This window comes from Pituophis catenifer, unplaced genomic scaffold, assembly GCF_029215685.1.
Source record: "Pituophis catenifer annectens isolate HBS135680 unplaced genomic scaffold, rPitCat1.0.hap2 SCAF_5, whole genome shotgun sequence".
NCBI classification, from domain to species: Eukaryota; Metazoa; Chordata; class Lepidosauria; order Squamata; family Colubridae; genus Pituophis; species Pituophis catenifer.
Window position 1 is genome coordinate 92,310,474 of NW_027256885.1, and position 18,703 is coordinate 92,329,176.

Sequence of the window (18,703 nt, forward strand, 5' to 3'; positions counted from 1 at the left end):
AAGGGGAGGGGACATGCGCGCGCAGGGAGTACGCGCTTTGTTCGGCACGACGTGGGGGCGGGGGCGGGAGGCGCGGCTGGGTGGCGCGCCGCGGGTGGGCCGGCCCTGAAGCCGACGGGCCTTGGGCCGGTGCAAGAGCGCCTTTGGCTACGCTGTTGCCTGCAGAGGACCGGGCTGTGGTGGGGCACCTTTTTTTCCTTTGGAAACGGGGTCTAGAGGGATAGTTGGGGTGGTAAATCTTTTGACAGCGAAAGTGGCATCTTGTAGATGGCACCAATAAACTTTGATCAAAGTAGCCTGGGTTAAAAGTGTTATGGTCGAGCAGAATCTGAACCTGCATGTAATGAGTTCGGTACAACAAGTTGGTTACTGCCAGAAAAATAAACCATGTTGCAGTGAAACCAAGTCCAATGTTGCTGATTAGATGAATATATGCATTTAATGTGATAGCCTTCTGTGTTTGGCAGATTTTGAACTGATGAAACAGAGGATCCTGCAAACAGGACACTGCTGAAATTGACTTTTCGGCTGGTAAATATTGCTTTTTTAAATTCCAGATATTAAAATGTAAATAATGTAAGCACCATCGTCATTGCTATAGTAGGAACTTCTTCCCCTAAAACATCTTTATCTTATGGAGGTGTCTTATTGAATTCTGGAGTTGCAAACGCTTATTGTTGTTAGTTGCAAAGTCGTGTCTGACCCATCGTGACCCCATGAACAATGTTCCTCCAGGCCTTCCTGGCCTCTACCATCCCCCGGAGTCCATTTACGCTCATGCCGACTGCTTCAATGACTCCATCCAGCCACCTCATTCCAGTGGTGGGTTTCAACCGGTGTTACAACTGGTTCGCTTCGCGCACGCCAAACTTGCGTTCTGCGCAAGCGCATTGCATTTCAGAACAGCTGAGGCACAGCAATCCACTCTGCAGTGCCTATCAGCTGGGCTAAACGAACGAATATAGGTAGTTATAGTGCACGGGCGGGAGGGCCCAGTTGAAGGTAGGAGCAAACCAGGGGACTTCCGGTTTGGCGTCGTGGTGATGCAGTCGGGGAAATAGCGGGCTCTGATGAGCCCCGCGAAAACCCCGACTGACGAACTGCCGCCGATGGGTCTTCGGACCAAACCCATCTTGCAGGGACGGGGGAAGAAGAGGGGCGGCTCGGACAGCTGAGAGGAACAGGCAAGTTCCTCAGAGGCCAGAGGGAACCCTCTGAGTTGGCGGCAGGGGGCGGCAGCCATGGCGGCTGCCATGAAGCCGCAACAAACCGGGAAAAGAATTGTGCAGGAGGAAAGAAGAAAGAACAAGGTACTTCGAAGCCGGGTGAGTGACACCAACCCTGGCGGGAAGCAACATTTGAGTATGGACTTTTATCAATAAGACCCCCAGCTTTAAATAGCGGCTGTAGATTTGTGGGGCATGAAGATCTGACAAAGTAATAAGAGGAGACAAAGACCCATTAAGAAATTTGCCTTGGTACAGGCTGACTTGGTAGAATTGATTATTAATATATTAGAAAATTGGGTTTTTCTTTAAATTGGAATTGATTTGATCCTTGGAAAAAGCAAAAAGCAATAACTATGGATTTAACACCTTTAAAAGTTAAAAGAAGAGAGACAAACGGATGGTTACGTAATGGATACAAAATGGAGATTGCTGTGACTAAGTGAAAGTGTGGATTGTAGAGACTCGCCTTCTGCTTGAAAAAGAAATATTTTGACTTGCTACTTGGTTTGGATTATTTTGAAAATAACTATGGACTTTTGGATTTTGGAGATTCCTATTCTGTCTATGGGTGATTTGATGAAGAAAGAAGAAATATAATGGAACTATTAAAATCGAAATTAACTGGCGCAGGAACAAAAGATGTGGCGCAGGAACAAAAGAAGGGAAACTGATGGATTTTATATGGAACAGATGTTACAAAAGAATTAAAGTGACATAGAGTTTCAAACATGGAAACACGGATTTTGAAGTGGAATGCTTATGGACAGATAGGGAAATGAAGAAATAAAATAGATAAAATTAAAAAGTAACGTTTAAATGTTCAAATGTTTAAATGACTTTTAAATACAAACAGGTGCTAATAGAATAAAGATGAAGAATAAAAGAAGGTAATTAAAATAGAAAATTGATGCAAAGGTTAAAAATGAGATCTTTATAAAAATACAAGAGTATATACTAATATGAGATAAACCTAAGAAAACTTATTAGATTATGAGAGAATAAGAAGAGAATATGCCTGATATAATATGTTTTAATTTTAAATTGTAAACAAAGTTGAGAATGGTAAATATAATTAAATTTGAATGATTAATGTATTATTGGATGACAAAACAAGATATACAATTGTGATTGAACTTAATGTATGCTGGAAATGATTAATATTAAGAAATATGTTGGGAGTCACCCTGGAAGAGTATGTTAGGAAATAGTTAAATAACAGATCAAATATATTGAAAAGAAAACAGTTAAAATAAGATATGTTGAATATCAGCCAAACAAGAGTTGGAGAGGTGGAGGAGAATATGTTGGAAATCAGCCAAATAATAGTTGGAGGTATGGAGGAGAATATGCTGGAAATCAGCCAAAACAAAATATGCTGGAAATCAGCCAAACAATAGTTGGAGGTATGGAGGAGAATATGCTGGAAATCAGCCAAAACAAAATATGCTGGAAGTCAGCCAAACAAATAGTTGGAGATATAGAGGAGAATATGTTGGAAAATACCTAAAATAATACGGGGTGAAAAAAAATATGTTGGAAGACAACTAAAATGAAGCAAAATGAGTATGAGATGAATCTGAGTAAATTGAAATCTGTATTAGATGACAAATTTTAAAAAATTAAGTGTAATTGTTAAAGTTTAAGACTTAAAGATTTGATTATTATTATTATTATTAATCAAATTTCTATACCGCCCTACTCCCGAAGGACTCAGGGCGGTGAACAGCCAAGATAAAATACAGATAATACAAATATTAAAAATCCCTTAAAATTATTAAGTATTTTGGCCGAAACACAGATTAAAACACCCAATTTATAAAATCACGAATTAAAAAATTTAAAAGAGGAGAGTTAGGCCAGGCTGAAATGGGTCTAGAGATTAAGGAATATAGCTAAAATGTTGATTTATAAATTGAAATAAAAATAGAGTTGTACATATTTGGGAACTAAGATTTGTGGTGATAAAATAGTAAGGTAAACACTTAGATCAAGATGTTAGAATATTTTTTAAAATTTGTGTTTTTGATTTTAATGTTAAAAGATGTAAGGGAGGGAATTAAGCTAGATAGAATTTTGATTGATAATTGGATATAAAAAATGAGTAGAGTTTATTTGGAAATTAAGGTTTTGGTGACACAATAGACTGGTTTAGAATAAGATGTTAGAATTTGTGTTAAAAACTTTTGTTTTTTAATTTTAAAAGATGTAATGGGGAAATTGGGAATAGACCTTGTTAAAGGAATGTAAGCGATTGTACCTATCTATGACCGGATCAAGACTTCGTTCTTAAAAGATATATTTTATGTTTATGTTTGGAAAAAAATAAAAAAAATATTTTTCAAAAAAAAAAAAAAGGTTGGAGCGAACCAGTTCGCTCTCAGCTCACCATCGCCACTACCGGCTCGCCCAAACGGGGGTGAACTTGTAGAAACCCACCACTGCCTCATTCTCTGTCGTCCCCTTCTTCTTTTGCCCTCAGTCGTTCCCAGCATTAGGCTCTTCTCCAGTGCAAACGCTACATTACAGTAAAAAGGAGGTGGGGATGGATTGCATATCTTGGGATCTGAACAATTATTCTGTGCTTGGGTATTTTGGAAAACCACTGCAAGCCAAAGGAGACAATATTGGCCTGGGAGGGGAAGGCAGCCATTTTTCACTTTCTCATTGTGAGTCAGGGTTAGATGTCACAAGGAAAGAAATTGTCTGGCGTACTGCAACAAAATAGCCTAGATTAAAAGTTTTATGGTTGAGCAGGATTTCAATCTGCACATAATGAGTTCAGCTCCATAAGTTGGCTAATGCCAAAAGAAAAATAACCATGTTGCAGTGAAACCAAGTCCAATGTTGCTGATTAGATTAATATATGCATTTGGGCATCAATTGTAATGGTCACAAACCGTTTTATCAACTGCATAAAATGACTTCTTAAAAAGTGGATAGGCAGCTTATGACCAGAGCCAGTTTGGTCTAGTGGTTAAGACTCTAAGCTAGAAACCAGCAGATCCTCAGGTCTAGTCCCACCTTAGACATAAAAGCCAGTTGGGTGATCTTGGGCCAGTCACTCAGCCCAGCCCACCTTGCAGGGTTGTTGTGGGAAAAATAGGAGGAGGAAAGTGTGTGGAATATGTTTGCTGCCTGTTGTAGTTCGCCAGCAGCCTGCGGAGCTGGCAGCGGAGTCAGACAGTGATGAGGTTGAGGAAGAACATGGGCCAGTCCTGGAGGCTGGGGAAAGCCTGGATGAGGGCTCTGCGTCAGAGGCAGAGATGGGGCCAGAGCCATCGGGGAGTGACGTGCAGACTCTGGAGCCTCCAGAAGCTGACAGTAGAGAGGCAGAGGAGTAGGAGGAGCCTGTTCCTAGTGCACGTATGACGAGCTGCCAGAAGGCAAGAGCAGCTAAAGCAAAGAGGACGACTCAGGAGTAGGGCCAAGAGATGATTGGCCCCTCCCATAAGGCTTAAAAGACCAGCAACGGCTCTTGGGCTCTTTGTCAGAAAACAACGTTGATAGTATTGCAGCACTTATCTCTTGTTGGCGTCTTCTGCTTTTGAACTTTTGCCAAGAGAAGCCTTTGGCAGTTTGCCTAATTATACCAAGGTTGGTGTGTCAGGGCGTTGATTAATCCCATGTTTGGCTCTGGGACAAATCACCCTGGTTAATTAGAGGATGGATCGTGGCTCCTCCTTGTTGCAATATTCTGAAAAAGAAACGCGAAGAAAAGTTTCTAATAAAACTCATTTATTTGTTATAAAGAAAATAAAACACCTCACTAACTAAGAAAAGTTAATTGCTACATTTTGGCAAGCGAGGTCTCCTGCCGGTCCAGACGGACCTTTCTGGCAAGAGAACAAAGGAAAAGAGTGTGAAGCAAGTGAAGGAATGTGGGTGGATGCAGACATGCGTAGTAACTTTTGATAACAATTCTTGGCAAGGTACGGAAAGTCTGATAGTCCAGAAATATGAAGCTCAGCTGGTAAATAAAATAACGCAGTGACATGGTGATTAGACTGAAGAATTTGTGTTATGAAGAGTTTGTTTTAATTTAGTTTGGACTACGCTGAGAATGAGTTAATTCTCAGCAGTTCTAATAAAGTCTGTTTGTTTTGGAACTGTTTGCGTCAATTACTACCTACTTGGGCCTGGGTCACAACACTGCCTTGAGTTATTTGTAAAAGTAATAAAGGTGGGATGCAAATAAACAAAAATGACCTGAGTCCAGACAGAGAAACGTGCATTTTACCCATGTCCAGCTTGTAAGAGGTAGAACACAGCACATCATAATACTATGCAAAACATGAATCTTATCAAGAGACAACATGATCTAATCAGTATGACTGTAACCCTTTTCTAAGCAGCAACTGCTGATTCTTGCACAGAGGAAGATAGATATTGTACATTCAGCAATTATTTTGTCCTTGGATTTGATAAGATCGACTTCGGTTAAGGAAATCCAGTAGTTTCCTTTCACTTCTAATAAAAGTTTTTGTTAATGTGGTTCATTTTAATTTGCTTCCACACAAACCTAAAAATCCTGCAGTCTTTTTGCTAGAGATTTTATATATGAGACCCAGGGGTGGGTTCTACTTACCTTTACTACTGGTTCGCAACGGGATCGCACGCGCAGTAGGATCGCATGCGCAGATCGCCGATGACAACATCCGGGGTGGTGGGGCCTCCCACCAGTTTTACTACTGGTTCTTGCGAACCGGTCCGAACCAGGGGCAACCCACCACTGATGAGACCCCACTTTGTCAGCTGGATGCTATGGGCTACATTGATATGCTTGGAATGAAGTAGAATGGGAGACAGAAATGAATTTACTTGCTAAGATAGCTACAGAACTGAAAATATGCAGCCTGTATGATTGTGGGTGTTTTCCAAATGGTTTGCCTTTGCCTGCCTTTGTATTGTTTACTTGACTTGACTGCAGCCAGTTCTAGCAAATATTTATTTGAAAGGGAGTGTCCCCTAGCGGTTAGGAGTGGGAAGACCTGGGTACCAATTCCCACTCAGCTATGCAGCTTCTTGAGAAACCTTTGCCTGATTTTTACTTCTCTTTCTAAAACACATCCAGAGTGGGTTTGTTCAGAAGAGACTGGACAGCCATCTGTCTGGAATAGTATAGTGTCTCTTGCTTGAGCAAGGGGTTAGACTAGAAGACACCCAAAATTCCTTCCAATTTTGTTATTCTGTATTCTGGTTGTGAGAATATATGACAGGAAAGAGACCCAAGTCTTCAAACTAAGTGGAAAAGGACTTGATAAAACTATGTAAGACATCTGACTCTATTTATTGTCCAAATTGTATGATGTGATCTATTATTCATATCTATGTGATTTCTGAGAGTCAATGCCAACTTGATAACACAAGATTAAATCTCTATGCAGATTCTCAGTCATCCAGGTCATGGTTGTCCCAAAGGTGCTTTTTCAAGAGGCAACTGGACTATGTTTTTCTTTGAAAAAGTTTGTTTGGGACATGATTAAATCATAGTCAGATTGGAAGAGATGATGTAGAGCAGAGGTTCCCAATCTTGGCAATTTTTAATCTTACGTTCTTCAATTCCCAGAATTCCGCAGCCAGCCATGCTGGCTGGGGAATTCTGGGAGTTCCTAACAGATTAACAGAGTTGGAAGGGACCTTATATGTCATCTAGTCCAACCCCTATACCATTTCTGACAAATGGCAGTCCAATCTTTTCTTGAAAGTCTCAAGTGATGAAGCTCCCACAACTTCCGAAGGCAAGACTTGGATGGAGTATTGGTACCGGGTGAGTGATTGGCTAACTCACAGGTAATAAAGGAAAAAATTGGAAACTCTTAAAGTTACTCTGGTGTGGAAACAGCAGCTAAATAGCGTCGGGGGAGATAATTGAAAGGAGAAAGCGAAAGTGAAAAACATTAAAGCCCAAAACGGAATCTGATGCTTAAACTTTAAATGTGGATATTGAATTTGGAGAGACTAAATTGATTATAAGAAAAAGAAACCCAAAAGAAAATACCTTTGGAACAGAACAGGATATAAACTGTTTAGAAAATTTTGAATTTTAAAGGAAGATTAAAGAATGAAGAAAAGCTCGCAATAGAAAAGCCCGGCTAAAGATTTTAAATTGAACTTGAATTGGAATATAAAGTTGGAATTTGGACTTTGTAAATTTGGATTGGACTATAAACTGATCTGGTGTATATAAAGGTAAAAAAAAGAAGAGGGGGAAAAAACTAAATTAGTAAAGAGTGTTAAAGTGGATTGTAAACAAAATGGATACTTTTTTAGGCTGCTGATTGGAATTGTGGATTGTAGAGAGACATCTTCAGGAGAAACAAGATCATTACAACACTGAATTTTTGTTTTGGAAAAAAACTTTGAACTTTGAAAGAGATAACAGCTGTGAGAACTAAGGAGGGTTTGTTTGTCTGCAAGCAACTTGACTTTGATGATTAAAAGAGGATTACAACGCAACTTTAAATTGAAATAATACTAACTTAGAAAGAACAAAATGGTGCAGGAACTTAAGGAAATGATGAAAATGATGTACTTATCACTGAAAATGGAAATAAGGGAAATGACTACAATGTTGCATGGAAAACCGAAATCTGATGATTCAAAAATTGTGTTAGAGCACATTCAAGTTGACAAGGAAATAACCAATGAGAAGCAAGAAAGATAGATAATGAAGAAGACAAAGACAAAGAGATTAACCATGGAAAATTAAATGATTATGTGGGTAGTAACTGTCGCGCCCGCCATCACGCTCAACACGAATGGACTCACCGCCGCCCCTCGGTCCTTCTCGGCGGCGGATGGCCAGTGGCGCGAACGGCGGCCGGGCACTGTGTTACTTCCGCGCCAGTGATCGTGCACATAGGGGGTGGGGGATTAGTACACAGGGATAGGCGGACGGGTGTGGTGAAGGGTGCGTCGGGTGTAGGGCTTCCGTTGTTTCTGTGATGCGGATGACGCCCCACTCACAGCTGATCGGTATTGGACGTGCTGCTTCGAGAAGGATGCGGATCCCACGCTGGCTAATCCACCATCGCCGCCGATTCGTCGATCCGGGGGCGCGGTTGGGCGTGGCGCGGACTACGCCCCATAGTTGTTAGGTGGGGGGTATAAAGGGGCTGCGGGCTACGTGTCCGTAGCGCCGTTTTTACATCGCTACGACTGCAGTGTTTTTGGAGCTACAGAATTAAACCAGCATCCCATATCAAAGCATCGTCTGTGAGTAATTTGTTGTGTTTGAATTCCTGTGTTGCCCGAAGATCCTGAGAGGAAAACGGCGCTTTTCTTTCAACTTACAGCAAGCAAGGAAACTGACGGATGGCAGAGGGTTTGGATCCTGATATCTTTGTGGCGGACGCAGCCGGTGAGGAGCAGGTGGAGGCCAGCTCAGGGGCCCCGGATGACGCCCCCACCCCTGTCGTTCGGCCAAAAGAACGGGCAGACAGCCAAGGTGAGGGGGTAGGCGAGCCGGAGGGGAAACCAGACGGGATACCTGCTACCTCCGGGGAATGGTGGAATAGTTCAGCCCTTACCGGTCCTGGAGGCAGTGGGAGAGTGCCGACCCCACCCCCTACGGATGAGAGGTTTCTCAAGTGGAGAGAACGACGGTGGATTGATGATGAGGAAGGGGGGGAGTGGAGCTATTCCACCGGTCTGGGTCCCTTGACCCTGGATGTCCTGAGGGAGAAGTTTGGGGAGGCCAGCTTTCGGGACGCACAGTCCTGGCAACCATGGGCTGGGGGGGTGGAGTCCTCTGCTACCTGGCAAGGGGGAGCGAGGCCTTCTACAGCAGATACCCATTTCTGTCTAGCCAGCCCTAAGTTGAGGGTGGATCGGGGGACAGCTAGACAGAGATGTGAGGGTCTCCCGCCTACAGATGCCCAGGATAGGTCGGGCTCGCCCTGATGACAGGGGTCGGCCCGCACAGGATGGGCGTCGGACTGACCCAGGGCGGAGGTTGCCCTCACAGGGCCCCAGGGGCATACCAGCCAGTCAGCCCGGGTCCGTACCATCCTGGACATCGGGTCCCTGGGGGGCCGAGCCTATGTGGGGCTCACCCCCGTTTCAAGCAACGTTCGATGGGAGTTTGGACCAGGTGGCACTTTTTCTAAGCCAGGCCATTAGCTATATGGACCTCTATGGCCGTTTCTACCCGACCCAGTGGTCAATGGTGGTTGCCATCACTACCGTCATGACGGGGGAAGCTGAATGATTCCTACACAGTGACCACGCCCGTGAACTAAGTGATGTTGGCCTTTTCCTGGAGGGCCTTCGGGTTCGGTTCGAGGATGATTCCAGAACGCAACAGGCCGAAGGAGAGCTAGTGTCCTTAAGACAAAGGGGCCGGCCTGCCAAAGACTACGTTAAGGAATTCCGGACCATCGCTGGGCGGTTACGGGCCTGGCCCGAACGCATGCTTGTGCATCAGTTTCATTTGGGACTAGACCGGGACTTGAGACAGGCATGCGTATATCGAGGGCTGCCGCCACGTCTGCCAGAATGGTTTCGGGCGGCCATAGAATTGGATGTGGGGTTGAAAGAATTCCGCATCAGGAGCAGTATAGGACCACCATCCCAGTTGAGGAAGGTTCCAGAGCGGTCTGCGCCCAGCCGAGGAAGCATTCCTACAGCACCCGGAGACTCCGCTCATCGGCCGATGTTTCGTTGTTTCCGTTGCAATCAAGTGGGCCACAGGGCTCTGGACTGTCCCCTCCCACCTCCTCAACAACCTGCAAGCCAGACACCTGCGACCGGGGGGAAGGGTCGTGAATGCCAACGGGCGATGTTGGAGCGATCCAAGGTTGTGGCCCAGGCTCAACAGTCCAGCAACGACACGTCACCACTCGAGCCGGCGGAGCATTCCAGCACTGGCGATGTGTTTGTGGTGGAAGGGGATAGTGACGAGGAGGACAGCAACAAAGATCCGATGGTGAGTGCTCCTGTTCATCCTTTCCTGATCCCAATTACGTTAGAGAATACACATCGGGGTCTGGAGGTTCAGCAGGGAGCGCTAATCGACTCTGGCTGTACTCGTTGCTTGATGAGACGAGCGTTAGCCACACAGTTAGGTTTATGGTTACATCCATTGCGGTCCCCTATTAGGTTTGAACAGGTGGACGGGACGACATTGGGGGGGACTCCTGCTACACATGTTACAGAACCAGTGCAACTGAAGATAGGGGAGCATAGAGAGTGTCTCAGGTTCGTGGTGGTGGACGTCATGATTGAGCCCATCATCTTGGGGTTAGCATGGTTGGACAAATGGAAACCGACTATCTGGTGGGAAGGAGGGTACCGCAAACTCTGCCTTGAACTAGGCCCTGAGCCAAGCGCTCTAGAACCATCCGGTCAGGTGGCCGACGGGGATAAACGTGAGATGAAGCCCCTGACGTCTGGGGTGTCTGATGTGTATGCGGACCTGGCAGGTGTGTTTGACGAGGAGGAATGTGATGTATTGCCACCCCACCGTAGAACAGATTGTGCTATAGAACTTGTACCTGGTGCTAAGTTACCTAAACCACGAATGTATGCAATGACACCACGAGAGGTAGATGAACTGCGGAAATATATAGATAAAAACCTAGCCCGGGGTTTTATCCAGCCCAGCAGAGCCCATATGGCTGCCCCAGTCCTGTTTCGAGAGAAAAAGGATGGGGGCCTTCGCTTATGTGTCCATTTCCGTGGTTTAAACGCTGTGAGCGTGGAGCCGCTATATCCCCTCCCGCTGATAAAAGACCTTCTGGCCACATTGGCAACGGGGCGGTACTTCACTAAGTTAGATCTGCGGGAGGCGTATTACTGGGTTCGGATTAAACAGATTAAACGGATTAAATTGTCCCCTAGGGAGTTATAAATTTCGGGTTATGCCTTTTGGACTGCAAGGCGCCCCGGTGGTGTTTATGCAGTTAATTAACGAGGTACTCCATGAACACTTATATCGTGGTGTATTGGTATATCTGGACGATATCCTGATTTACACTAGAACGATGGATGAACACATACAGCTAGTCCGCCAGGTACTGCGCCAACTACTGGACGCCAAGTTATATGTTAAGGTGTCGAAATGTGAATTCCACCGTACCCAGTTGGATTACCTTGGTTACAGGATTTCTACAGACAGTCTAACAATGGATCCGAAAAAGGTCAGCACAGTCTTGGAATGGCAAACCCCAGAAACAAGGAAGCAATTACAAAGTTTCCTCGGGTTTGCAAATTTTTACCGGCAATTCATTCCCTCTTTTGCCCAAATAGCATTACCACTCACCGACCTCTTGCAAACCCGGGGACAGGAAGGTAAGCCATGGCCAGGTCAGAAACTGAACTGGTCGCCGAACTGTCAAATGGCTTTCGACGCTCTGAAAGCTCAGTTTGCGCAGACTCCAGTGCTACGACATCTCAATCAGGAAATCCCTTTTATAGTGCAAGTGGATGCAAGTGATGTGGCCGTGGGGGCTGTATTGTTACAACCCAATAACCAGGGACAATTGCAGCCATGCATGTATACGTCAAAAAAGTTCAGTGCTACAGAACGGGGGTGGGCTATATGGGAGAAGGAGGCTTTCGCTGTCCGATGGGCTCTCCTTAGTTGGCAGCACATCCTGGAGGGGGCGCGTACCCCGTTTGAGGTCTGGACAGACCACAAGAACTTGATAGCCCTACAAACTCCCAGAAGATTGTCCCCCAAACAGGTGCGGTGGGCCCAATACTTTCAGCGTTTCAACTTTGTGTTGAAATACGTACCAGCAGGGAAGAATTTCCTAGCTGACGCTCTATCACGGTTGCCCCAGTTCCATAGCAAGCGGGATGACGTTGTTCAAGCCATCCTCCCTGGTAGCACCCAAGTAGGGAGGGCGGCATCCAGCGCAGAGGTCCAACGATGTTGGGAGGAGTCGGTACGGGAGGCCACGGCGCAGGATAAATGGGTGGCGGATAACACACATCTACTCACATACAACAACGGGATAGCATGGAAAGGAGATAAGATGTATATCCCTAGCGCACTGCGACAGGCTGTTCTACAGAGATGCCATGATGCCAAACCCGCCGGCCACTTTGGGTTCCTCAAAACACTACATCTGACCCGGCGCCAATTCTGGTGGCCACGTATGCGGGCTGATGTGGAGGCATATGTCACGAGCTGTACTGTCTGTGCCAAATCAAAACCCCGGCCAGGGAAGCCCCTCGGTTTACTACAGCCAGTAGCCAGTCCCATTAGGCTGTGGGATGAGATTGGTATGGATTTTGTGGTCGAGTTACCAGAAAGCAATGGAAACACGGTTATATGGACTGTGATAGACCTGTTCTCAAAACAGGCTCATTTCATCCCATGTAGCGGACTGCCGTCGGCCAGGAAGTTAGCAAAGCTTTTCATTCAACATATTTATCGGTTACATGGGGTACCCCGGCGTATCATTTCAGATAGAGGGGTGCAATTCACAGCTAGATTCTGGAGAAACTTTACACAGGCCATAGGCTCAGCGCAAGGACTTAGCTCGGCGTTCCATCCCAGCACCAACGGCGCAGCTGAAAGAGCCAACGCCATGGTGGAATGGTACCTTCGGTGTTACATCTCATACCAACAAACCGAGTGGTCTAGTCTCCTGCCATTCGCCGAGGTTGCATATAACAACGCGGTACATAGCAGCACCGGGTTCACGCCTTTCCGTGTTGTCTCGGGTCGTGATTTCATTGCAATACCTGAGTTAGAGGACCCACCTGAAGGCGAGCAAAATCCAAAGGAATGGGCGGATAAAATACGCACACTATGGCCACAGATTAGAGAAGCGTTAGATGAGGCAGCTACCGTGTATAAAACCCAGGTGGATAAAAAGCGGGCACATGTTGATCCACTCAAGGTGGGAGACTTAGTCTATCTTTCCACGAAATATATTAAACTGAAAGTACCAAACCGGAAACGGGGGCCGAAATACCTAGGCCCGTGACACAGGTCAGAGATAAACCTCCATGCCCCGGGCCTGTAAGGGATGGTCATTATGAAATTGATGATATATTGGACTCGAAGTTGAGCAGAGGGCGGCTTAAGTATTTGGTCCGATGGAAGGGATACCCTGAAGAGGAGGCGTCCTGGGTTCCCGGGGAGGATGTCCGCGATAACAAATTACAGAAACGGTTTCATCGCAGATTCCCTATGAAACCGGGGCCACCGGAGTTAACAGGCGTTAACGACTCTACTTTATGTCTTGCAGAACACACCTTGGTGAAGGGGTGCCGCATGTCGCACCTGCCATCACGCTCAACACGAATGGACTCACCGCCGCCCCTCGGTCCTTCTCCTCGGCGGCGGATGGCCAGCGGCGCGAACGGCGGCCGGGCGCTGTGTTACTTCCGCGCCAGCGATCGTGCACATAGGGGGTGGGGGATTAGTACACAGGGATAGGCGGACGGGTGTGGTGAAAGGTGCGTCGGGTGTAGGGCTTCCGTTGTTTCTGTGATGCGGATGACGCCCCACTCACAGCTGATTGGTATCGGACGTGCTGCTTCGAGAAGGACGCGGATCCCACGCTGGCTAATCCACCATCGCCGCCGATTCGTCGATCCAGGGGCGCGGTTGGGCGTGGCACGGACTACGTCCCATAGCTGTTAGGTGGGGGGTATAAAGGGGCTGCGGGCTACGTGTCCGTAGCGCCGTTTTTACATCGCTATGACTGCAGTGTTTTTGGAGCTACAGAATTAAACCAGCATCCCATATCAAAGCATCGTCTGTGGGTAATTTGTTGTGTTTGAATTCCTGTGTTGCCCGAAGATCCTGAGAGTAACAATAAAAATGAGAACTTTAAAGATTACATTGGGATTAACAATGGAAAAAATATAAAAGGGGGAAAGAGACTGTAGGAAGTTAGCACCCACCCCTTTCCTTGAAAAGTGAAATATTTTAGGAAATATGAAAAAGGCAGAATATTATATTTCCCTGGATGAGAAATGGAGAAGCATATTTTACAGACAAAGCAGCTCCCACCTTCCTGCCCCCCACCCTTTGTCAATGGGCCTGTCAGTGCTTCGACGCTGGCATAGAGAGCAGAGGAGAGAGATAGATAAGCTCTGAACGTTTGCCTGCTAAATCCCTTTGAAGTCGCATTGTCGTGGAAATGAAGGGGGGAGACATTCCTGGGAAATGACGAGACAAGAAGTCTGAAGAATGACTTGGAAGAGACCCAATGAGAAGCAGAGATTTGGGGATCGGAAAGGGAGGGATTGGGGGGCAAAAGGTCAGTCTTGTCCGCATCGAGTCATGATCCGGTGGCTGTGCTCAATTAAAGAAAAGATTTCCTTAAAGATTGGCAGTTTGGAAATTCATTTATTTTGAGATAGCATCGAAGTCTGACAGACGGACAAGACTCAACTTTCCAAGCCAAACTGGCAAACCTCCAGCCCTCCAGCTCCCTACCAGATGTTTGGACAGATTGGAGGCAAGGTTCTGAAACCATGGCAGCAAGCCAGCTCTCTACTGAAAGTCTACTCCAAACGGCTGTGAACCAGCCACCCCTCCCTACTCCAGCCAGCTTGGATGCAATGGGGCCACCCCCTCCCCCAGCAAAGCTGCAACCCCCCCTTCCCCCCCCCCACTGCCACAGGATTACCAAGGACAGACGATCGTGCTCCAGCCCAAGAGAAGAAAAAATGATGAACCTTGGTGGACTTTGCCAAAATCTGCAGAAGCTGAATTCCCCTTTCCGGACGCTAAAGGTAAGGGGAAGCCCCTGAGTGAATTGGGAAGGGCGGATTGGTTATGGGATTGGCAGAAGGCCAGACAGAAAGAAATTTCAACCCTGCCACTCGAAAGCCCCATGGAGGAGTTAAAGCAAGTTTTTGAACGTGCCATCAGCCTGGAAGACGGTCCATCCTGCAGGCCCAAAGATAGAAGGAGGCCAGCTGACCCTGTTGAACTAAGTCACCGTAGAAGGGGGCCCAGCCCTTCCCCCTCCCACACCAGAAGGAAGGAAAGTCCCAGTTTGCATCCATGGGTTCCTCCTCTGCCCAGCAAGCATACCAGCCTACGCAAGGCATCACCCCCCCACCCCCGAATGAGAGATGAGGAAGAAACCCAACGATAACCCAGACAGGCACACAGAGCCCGGCCATGGGAGGATGGGCCACCGAGGGCAGAGCCACCCTGGTTCAGAGGGAAATTTGATGGGGATCCAGACCAGGTGGCGCAGTTCCTCGACGCAGCTGAGGTCTATATCGAGAGCTATGGGCACCTTTACCCATTCCCCAGAGCCCTGGTCAATGCCATTTCAGAAGGGCTGGAGGGAGAAGCAAAGACTTGGTCATCAGCCCTCTACAAGAATAGAGCCCCCCAACTGCAAGACGCAGATGATTTCTTGCAACTACTGCGGGCGAGGTATGAGGAAGTAGGGGAGGACCCATATGTAGAAGACAAACTCAGAAGCCTAATCCAGAGAGGGAAGCCCATCAAGGAACACATTCGTGAATTCCGAAGAGTCGTGGGCACCTTGCCTCCCCTACCTGAGCGACTGCTAGTGTATTTTTTCAGAACAAACCTAGATAAGCGGATCGCTCAAGTGACCGCTTATCGGGACATCCCGAACCGACTCTCTGAATGGTTCCGCGTGGCGATGCAAGTTGAAAAGGGACTGCGTGCCAACAACATGCTAAAGCAACCAGAGGCCAGGAAGAGATACCAATCGGACCCGAGGCCACAACCCAGACGAAGAACCATGGCACCACGGCCTACCCAAAGGCCTTTCATTCCGCGGAGCCCAATGAGATGCTACAGATGTGGAGGAATGGGCCATCTAGCAGCAGCCTGTGGAACCCCGGGCCCGAGGCCAAACCCTCAGCCAAAGGCACGACGAGAACGGGGCCCCAAGCGAGCCACCGATGCGCCATGAAGGCTCCTCCCCAGCACAGAGGTCTTCGCCCACCTGACCGAGACAAAGGGAGTCCCGGATGATGGAGACCAATTCCCCAACTCGTATGACAGCGAGGACAAGGGTGAAGACCCAATGGTGAGCGGACCCATCCACCCTTTCCTCTTCCCCATACGCCTAACAGCCCCAAAGACAGGTACCCAAGAGACTTTCCAAGCCCTGATAGATTCGGGCTGCACTAGGTGTCTGATTAATCTACCCACAGTCCTAAAATTGGGGATCCAAGCTAAAAAGCTCAACCACCCAATTCGATTTGAGTAAGTTGATGGGACCCTAGTAGGCGGAACTTGCGCCACACACCTGACCGAACCAGTGAAGCTAGAACTAGGGGATCACTGGGAGACGATACGGTTCATAATAGCCCCCAAGATGGCCGATCCAGTCATACTGGGACTTTCCTGGCTAGACAAATGGGGTCCAATTATCTGGTGGCAAGAGGGGACCCGCAGATTGAGGATAGCCAAAGGGCCCCAACCTCTGCTGTTCCAACCAGAACAAACACCCCTCACACTCGAGCCCCAATGTCTCCCGCCTGAACAAAAGAAAATGGCACCGACGCAAGAGCCCCTCCCAAAGGGCACCGCGAAGCAGCTGGGGCCCACATCCAACAGCACCCATGAAACTGTCGAGATCTGCTCGACACCTCGACCCGCTCCCGGGATCGTGGGCCCGACCGCTGTGCCGAACTACGGGAGCCAGACGAGGGAGGGGTATCGACGATAGACGCTTTGGGGCTTTGGGGCTTTGGGGTCTGTTAGCACTGGTGGTGGGGGTGTTAGGGTAACGGTAGGCGGCCGGACACAATTGCGGACGAGTAAGGGTTAACTTTTTGCTGCTCACCGCTCTGGCAACGCATGCGCAATAGCACCCGGAAGGGCGGTGGTTATACATTGTTAGCGCATTGTTTAAATTGCGTTGGGAGGCAGCCGCTCCCAATGCCGACTTTGTGTATCCTGCATACCCGTCAACCTAGCTGTGTATCCCGTGGAGGAAGGTGCAATCAATAAACTGTTACAGCAAGTCGTGGTTAGGCGTTTTCCTTCCTCACACACGGAGTCCGCAACGCAGCTTGACAGAAAGTCGGCGTTTCTTCGCGCAGCGGCGGTGGTCAGAGGCATGGCGGAGGGCGCAGCAACTGATTCCCCGGCGACCGAGGAGGTGCTCGACGAGGATGCGGAGGCGTTATCAGACAACGTAGCGTCTGAGGATTTGGACCTAACGGTCGTACGCCCAAAGGCTCGGCAGAGCAGTACGACCCCTGACAAGGAGGACTGTAGCTCCCGGGGCGAGAGGCTCCCGCCGGGTGAGTGGCTGCCGTCCCCTCTAGACGGGACATCGTTCCAGGGGTGGAGGGAACGGTGGTGGACGGAGGAGGACGACTATGAGCTGAGTTGTTCCACCGGGTTGGGAGCATCCACTCTGGATATTTTACGAGAGAAGTTCGGCGAGGCGAGCTTCCGGGACGCCCCCTCGTGGCAGCCATGGATACCAGAGTCACGCGCTTGGCAGGGACAGCGGACGTCACAGAGCACATCGGGGTCACGTTTTCACCTGGCGAGTCCGAAGTTGCGTATCGAGAAGGGCGAACAACCTCTGACCGGCACTGCCCCGTTCACGTCCCGGGGGGGCCCACGAGGCCAGGCCCAGGTGGGCCTGTGAGAGAGAGGGTCGCACCGTCCCGACCAGCAGGGGCTGCAGGGATATATGGGCCAGCAGAGGGGCGCCCAAAGACGAGGCGGAGATAGAGACGCCCAGGATGCTCGGCCGGCGGCGCCGGGGCCCATGTGGGGCCCCGGGCCAGGGCAAAACCTACAGCAACAATGGGGGCCTCCCCCCATTCAGGCCACCTTTGATGGCAGTGCAGACAGGGTCTCCCTCTTCTTAAGTCAAATACTGAGTTACATGGATTTATATGGTCACCTCTTCCCATCCCAATGGGCTATGGTGGTGGCCATTACCACCGTCCTAACGGGCGAGGCAGCAGATTGGGTCGCTGATTTGCACAGCGACCATGCCAAGGAATTGGCTGATGTTGGCCTGTTCCTGGAAGCTTTGCGCTGCCGCTTCGAGGATCAGTCACGTACTCAGTTATTGGAGGCCGAACTGGTGGCGTTAAAACAAGGGGGCCGACCAGCTAGGCAGTATGTTAAGGAATTCCGAGCTGTGGCAGGCCGACTCCGTGCATGGCCGGAACGCCTGCTCATACATCAATTCCGTCTCGGATTAGATCGAGAGTTACGACAGGCGTGTGTGTACAGAGGCCTACCACCAAAGATATCAGAGTGGTTTAAAGCTGCGGTGGACCTGGACGTTGGTTTGCGGGAGTTCCGGCCCTGTGGGGTGGCCAGTTTGCCTCCTGCTACACGACGCAGCAGTGAGAAGCCCGTGGGGTCACGGGGCCCGGGGTTTCCCCCCCTCGCTCCCTCCTCCCAGTTGGGAGGGGTACGCTTCGATGTTTCAGGTGTAATCAGCTGGGTCATCGGGCTGCTGAGTGTCCCATACCTCCTGTGACAGCTGCTGCATCCAAACCGTCATCGTCCGCTGGGAAAGGACGAGAACGAGTCC

The 18,703-nt window shown here is 48.5% G+C and overlaps 1 long non-coding RNA gene across 1 annotated transcript; it reads left to right on the forward strand.

Moving 5' to 3' along the window:
* The first annotated feature begins 110 nt into the window (after nt 1-110).
* LOC139317505 (uncharacterized) lies at nt 111-13,876 on the forward strand. Its single transcript, XR_011600460.1, has 3 exons — nt 111-179; nt 468-531; nt 13,433-13,876. It is a non-coding gene; the product is annotated as an uncharacterized lncRNA (long non-coding RNA).
* Nucleotides 13,877-18,703: the final 4,827 nt, after the last annotated feature.